Below are 7,472 nucleotides of genomic sequence, written 5' to 3' on the forward strand. Positions count from 1 at the left end.
TAATTTATTGTATTATTTGGGATACGGTATGGGACGTATCATTTAACTGAATAGTATTAATAGTTGTTGTGGAAACTTCTGGATAATCTGTTTCGCTCAGTGCCATGCCCCGATGATTCCGCCATCGGTTGGGGTGTGACAGATTGGTATCAGAGCCATAACTATAGGGAATTAGGCTAGACACGACCTAGTCCGGGTCGCTGTCTTAGAGACCTAGACTATAGTTAGGAACCAACAGACCAAGCGAATTTGCTATATCCTGTTACTCTTCGCCATCACAGTGCTCGAATTTTCCAACAGGGTCAAGCGATTTAGTCGAGATTAGGTGTGAAAGCCGCAAACTCTCGACTGAATTGTTTGGTCAATTGATTTATCAATTTATCGATGATTTTCTCATTATTTCCAGTAACGAATGAGGAGAATTATACCAAATCAGGAGTGAAATCCATATTTTGATGAATAATCTCCTCATATTTTACCAAAAACAAGGAAGAAGTTGCTAAGCAAGGGGTGAAACCCTAACCTTGACAACTTGTTCCAGATTTTATTTATCTCACCAAAGCCTCGACGGACTCCAACGACCTGAACTCACGAGTATGACCTAAGGAATGCCTGTTGAAAGCCCAAGAATCAAGGCAGAAACACGAACCTTAAGGTCGAAAGGTGACGACAAGTCTAATGTGAATAGTCGAATCGCTTTGGGTAGTCGACGTCTATTAGCCACAGACAATCTATTTCTCGATTTTATCTGTTTCGATTCTGAGCCCGCAACTGCAGACTCTGATAATTCGTCGATTTTATGTGCTTTATGTGTATTTATCTGTTTCTGTGGTTAAATTTTTGGAGAATTGTTCGATCTTTGCTATCACGTCGATTCTGAGCCCGTAACACGACTCGCATTGCTATCCTATCTCAACACGCTAACAAGTCACTGCGATCTAGACAACATTATACCATACTATACGATTATACTATACTATTCGACATGCTATACGACTATACGATGCTACTCGATATGCTAATCGCGACCAAACATACGAACAACACGTGAGCTTTAAATGATAGGTTTCTGTATTCTGACTACCTCTGTGATTGAATAGGAATGTGTTCTGTGGTTATATGTTTCTGTGCTCTACGTGCTTATGTGCTTCCGTGATCTACGTGCTCTATGTGCTTCTATGATTACGTGAATCTGTGATTTTGTGCCTATATGTTTATGTGGTTCATGCCTTATCGTGTTCCTGAGCTTTAGTAAGTAGTAGACGTGTGAGGTGAGATTCGATTTGTTGTGTCTGAGACCTACGACGATGTCTGTTGCAGACCATGTCATCATCTGGACACCGAACCCCACTTACCCGCCAAGAGAAGAGAGACAAGCGTTTCGCTGCTATCATCGCCAAGCAAGTGGCAAAAGCTGTGAGCGAGGTGTATGAAAACGTCAGCAAATCGTCTGAAAAGTCGCGAACCGACGCTCCTAAAGATGCCAACAAGACCGTTTTCAGCTTCAAACAGTTTAAGGCATGCGGACCCAAAGAGTTCACCGGAGAAGATGGCCCTACCGCCATGTTTCAATGGTTTGATTCAGTTGAAGTCACTCTGCGCCAAAGCGGCTGTCCTGAAAATCTCCGTACCCTAAATGCAACCGGCGTTTTCCAGTCCCGAGCTCTCGACTGGTGGACGGCCGAACGGAACAAACGCGGGAATGATGTAGCTTATGAGCTGACTTGGGAAGAGCTGAAGGCCATCATGATGGACGAATTCTGCCCTCCCCATGAACGCCAAAAGCTGGAGGACGAGTTTTGGAACATCAAGCAGAAGGACGGAGACAACGCTGCTTTAACTGCTCGCTTCAAGCAGCTTAGCATTATCTGTCCCGATCAAGTTAAGACTCCAGACATGGCCATCAAGAAGTACATTCGAGCTCTACCTGATTGTGTAGCCGACTTTGTTCACGCCGCCAAGACATCATCAATTGAAGAGACCTACTTGCTTGCCGTCGAGATCAATGACAAGCGAGTAAAAGCTGGTTTCTGGGATAAGCCATCCAAGTCTCTGCATCAAGCTACTACTGCACCAACCACCGACTCCACTGCTCAACCATCCAAGTCATCACGCCGAAAGAAGAAGCACAACAACAACAGCTCCAGCAACAAGAACTGTGCGGTCGCAACAACTGCTGCCCCTCTGCAAGCCGTACCGGCTCAGCAACAGTCTCATCACCGACCAGCTCCAGTGACCAATGCACCGCCAGCAAAGTGTGCTTACACAGGTCCCCACCCGCTCTGCCCAACATGCTCATATCATCATCCAGTGGGAATCGCCTGTCGTTTTTGTGCTCACTACAATCTTTACGGTCATTTCACTGCAAATTGTCGCTGTGGTCCCCGTCAAGCCCCAGTTCAACCCGCCGCTCATCAAGCCCCACTCCCAGCCCCTCAAGGCCAACCTGCAGCTCAAGCACCCGCGATCAATGCTCGAGTCTGCTTTGCATGTGGTGATCCTAACCACTTTGCAAACATGTGCCCGAACAGGGTGGTGAAACAAGAGCCCCAACAGCAGCAGCAGCAGCCTCAGCAGCAGCCCGTGCCAGAACCTTTAACATCAATGCTCGTCAAGCCCAGGATGACAACAACGTGGTTAATGGTATGTTCCTTGTGAATGGTATTTATGCATCATGTTTGTTTGATACTGGAGCCGATAACTGCTTTGTGTCGTTTGAATTCGAGAAGCTCCTTAGTCGTAAGCGCTCTTATCTCCCCTCGTCATTCGAAGTTGAAGTCGCTACTGGAAGAATTGTCGCCGTTAACTCTATTCTCCGTGATTGTACTCTCGAGCTCAACAATCATATCTTCCCTATCGACCTTATTCCCATGCAACTCGGAAGTTTCGACATCATAGTAGGCATGGACTTTCTTCGCGAAAACCATGCTGAAGTTGTGTGTTTTGATAAGATGATTCGATTCTCGCTCGCAAATGGTGATCTTTTATGTGTGTACAGTGAAACAACTTCGAAGGGTCTCAAGCTCATGTCGTGTATCCAAACTAGCAAGTATCTCCGCAAGGAATACAGAGCTTTCTTGGCCAACATTGTAGTAACGGAGAAGGAAAAGAAAAAGAAGGTTGAAGTCAAAGACGTCCCAGTGGTTCGTGAATTTCCTTAGGTGTTCCCTGACGATCTTCCTGGACTACCGCCAAGTCGTGATATCGACTTTCGTATCGACCTTATTCCTGGAGCTAACCCCGTTGCCAAAGCTCCTTACCGACTCGCTCCATCCGAAATGAGGGAACTCTCTAACCAACTCCAGGAGTTACTTGAAAAAGGCTTTATTCGCCTGAGCACCTCTCCTTGGGGCGCACCAGTCCTTTTCGTTAAAAAGAAGGATGGGTCGTTCAGGATGTGCATCGACTATCGGGAATTGAATAAGTTAACCATCAAGAACCGTTACCCTTTACCTCGAATCGATGACTTATTTGATCAGCTACAAGGTGCTAAGTGTTTCTCGAAGATCTATCTACGTTCAGGCTATCATCAATTGCGCATTCAAGAGGAAGACATCCCCAAAACCGCTTTTCGAACTCGATACGGCCATTACGAATTTGTTGTTATGCCTTTTGGTTTAACTAACGCACCCGCGGTTTTTATGGATCTGATGAATCGCGTGTATAAGCCATTTCTAGACCGTTTCGTCATCGTGTTCATCGATGATGTCTTGATCTATTCCAAGTCGAAAGCCGAACACGCGCAACATCTACGTTTGGTTCTCGAGCTACTCCATGGGAATCAACTCTATGCCAAGTTCTCCAAGTGTGAATTCTGGCTAGAGGAGGTTCAGTTTCTGGGTCACATCGTTAATAGTCAAGGTATTCATGTCGATCCCGCGAAGATTGAAGCAGTTAAGAGTTGGATTACGCCTAAGAACCCGTCTGAAGTTCGTTCTTTTCTCGAACTAGCGGGCTATTATCGACGATTTATCGAAGGGTTCTCTAAGATCGTTGTGCCGCTTACCCCCTTACCCATAAAGACAAGCCTTTTGTTTGGGGAACCGAACAAGAGTCTGCCTTTCAAGCCCTCAAGCATATGCTCTGCAATGCTCATGTCCTCACGTTGCCCGACGGAAATAGCGATTTCATTGTCTATTGTGATGCTTCCAACCTTGGTCTTGGCTGTGTTCTCATGCAACGGGACAAGGTTATAGCTTACGCATCTCGTCAGCTCAAAATCCACGAGAAGAACTATACAACCCACGATCTCGAGCTAGGCGCAGTTGTTTTTGCATTGAAGATTTGGCGACACTACCTGTATGGTACCAAGTGTACGATCTTCACCGATCACAGGAGTTTACAACACATCTTTAATCAGAAAGAACTTAACATGCGTCAACGCCTATGGGTAGAACTTCTTAACGATTACGACTGTGAGATTCGTTAACACCCAGGCAAGGCAAATGTTGTTGCCAACGCGCTCAGCAGACAGAGTTATTTGCTCAGTATTCTCAATACCCGAGCCTAGCATGATCTCGAAACCCTCATCCGCGAAGCCTAGCACGCTTGTTTTAACGAGCACACCTTGAAGAAGGAGAGGATCTATCACGATGGAGCTCAGCTTGTAAGCAAAGCAGATGGGATTTTCTATTATCTGGACAGCGGACCGATTTGCGAAAGATTATAATGAACAAAGCCCACAAGTCCCGATATTCTATTCATCCCCGTGCCGATAAAATGTACCAGGACCTTCGTTACAAGTACTGGTGGCCGGGCATGAAACGGGATATCGCCCTCTATGTTGGAAGTTGCCTGACTTGTGCGAGAGTTAAGGCTGAACATCAACGACCTTCTGGCTTACTCGAACAACCTCCAATCCCCATATGGAAGTGGGAGAGTATAGCTATGGATTTCATAACCAAACTTCCGCCCACGCCATCAGGTCACGACAACATTTGGGTAATAGTTGATCGTCTGACCAAATCAGCCCACTTTTTGCCAATACGGGAAGACTACAAGGTAGAACGACTAGCCCGAATCTACACCGACGAGATCATTTGTAATCATGGTACGCCTCGTGACATCATTTCAGATCGTGACGCTCAGTTTACTTCACGATTGTGGGAAACGTTTCAAGCGGCTCTTGGTATGTCGCTTAACTTAAGTACCGCATTTCATCCTCAAACCGACGGACAGACTGAAAGAACGATCCGTACTCTTGAAGACATGCTCCGTGTGTGTGTCATAGACTTCGGTGGTAGTTGGAACAAATACCTACCGTTAGTCGAATTTTCGTACAACAACAGCTATCATGCTAGCATACAAATGGCACCATTCGAGGCCCTATATGAAAGAAGATGTCCTTCGCCTATTGTATGGCACGAGATCCATTACTCGCAACTAACCGGTCCCGAGTTACTACAAGAAACGACTGACAAAATCCTCCAGATTCGAGACAACTTGTCGAAAGCCAGGGATAGACAGAAAAGTTACGCCGATAGAAGACGCAAGCCCCTTGAATTTGACGTTGGCGACTACGTACTCCTAAAGGTATCACCTTGGAAGGGTGTGGTCAGATTCGGCAAGAAAGGAAAACTAGCGCCTCGATATGTTGGACCTTTTAAGATCCTGGAAAGGATCGGCAAAGTCGCCTACAAACTCGAACTACCGGAGGAGCTTAGTAACGTCCACCCAACTTTCCATGTGTCAAACCTCTGAAAATGCCTAGATGAACATGATCTGATTGTACCTCTCGACGACCTTCAGGTCAACGAAACGTTACACTTCGTGGAAAAGCCTGTTGAAATCATGGATCGCCAAACCAAGCAATTCAGACGCTAGCGCATCCCTATCGTGAAAGTCCGATGGGAAGGCAAACGAGGCGTGGAGTTTACTTGGGAACTCGAAAGCGACATGAAGGCTAAGTACCCGCAGTTGTTTAAATAAAGATCTGAAGCGAGAAATTGGTAATATCATAATATCAATCACGGTGCTGTGCAGCTTTCAGCCCAATTTCGGGACGAAATTCCCTAAACAAGGGGAGGCTGTAACACACTGTGTTTTCGAATGTCAAAGTCAAAGTCAAAGTCCAAGTCAAGTTTGACTTCTTTGACTGTAAGTAGTCTATTTTATGTTTTGTATTATGTGGAGTAAGTGTTGTCTATAAAAAAGAATCGAAGTAATCGAATGTTTAATCGACGCGAAACGATTTACGACTGTGAATAGTAGGAAGTAACAATGCGATAAAGTTAATCAATCAATAATCAAGCTAATCGAATCATCAATCGAACTCAAAACTCGAATTATGCGAATTTGATGTTATATTACGTGTGTGTGTGTCTTATGTGTTACTTGTGCGTGCTTACTTTATGTTATGTGTGGTGAATCAATCGAATCGAAACTCGAAACTCATCGAAATCGAAATAGAATATGGAGTATAGATGCTTGCATGTAGATATAGTGGTTGGGATTAAAAGTAATTTGAATAGGAAAGTCTATCGTATTCGTATCGTCATCCATCGAAATCGAAATATCAGAAATCGTCGCACCGAACACTCGAAACAGGCTGTGGATCGATCAGGCTCTTAGCCGATCGAACAGCCCAACCGATTGAACAGGCTGTTCGATCGAGCAGGCTGTCCGATCGGGAAGCCTGGCCGTTCGGCCAGCCCATTCCCCTTTTGGAAGCCTATAAATAGGCCTGTCATTATCATTCTTTTCCACTTTTGAAAACTCTCTGACCGACCAGCTCGTGCTCCCCTTCTTTTCTCAGATTTCTTCCGATTTCGGTAAGTTTTCATCCTAAATCTTGTACTTTCTTGATCAATACATGCTCCTACACCTTTCTATCATTCAAATCTTGATTTCTAACCGTGAAATCATCAAGATCTAAGCATTCTAGGATGATGTCATCATGGTGTTCTTCAAGAACATCATGTTTTGGCCTCTATCCACCAAGAATCACTTGGATCTAGCTGATTTCCACATAAACAAACTAAGATCTAACATAGATCTAAACATTTACATGATGTGAAGGATTGAAAGGATGATTTCCAACTTTCTTTCAATTCTTTTACACTCAATGCCTTCAACTAGTAGAAACGGAGCTTGAGCCAACTCACTAATCATTCTAATGGTTGTGTGGTTCAAGATTCAGTTTCTATCCACGAGGTTCACCGATTTCGGGTTAAACGTTAAACTACCATTCCGAACCGTTCACCGGCCGGACTTGGGTGATTCCTGTCCGAGCAGGAGAAACAAGTAAGAACGAAGGTTCCATTGTTCAGCTCGTTGTCAAAATACCTCGATATATCGTCAGACAATCAGAGCAACCAAGTGTTAGGCGAACAGGCCGACTAGGTCAGGATGCTGACCGATCGACCAGGCCAGCAGATCGGCTAGCAAGTGGCCCCACACTTTGACAATTTCATGAAGTATAGTATTGAGCGAGGTGATGTTCGATCGAACGAGCTGTTTGATAACATTACTCA

This window comes from Helianthus annuus, chromosome 13, assembly GCF_002127325.2.
Source record: "Helianthus annuus cultivar XRQ/B chromosome 13, HanXRQr2.0-SUNRISE, whole genome shotgun sequence".
NCBI lineage: Eukaryota > Viridiplantae > Streptophyta > Magnoliopsida > Asterales > Asteraceae > Helianthus > Helianthus annuus.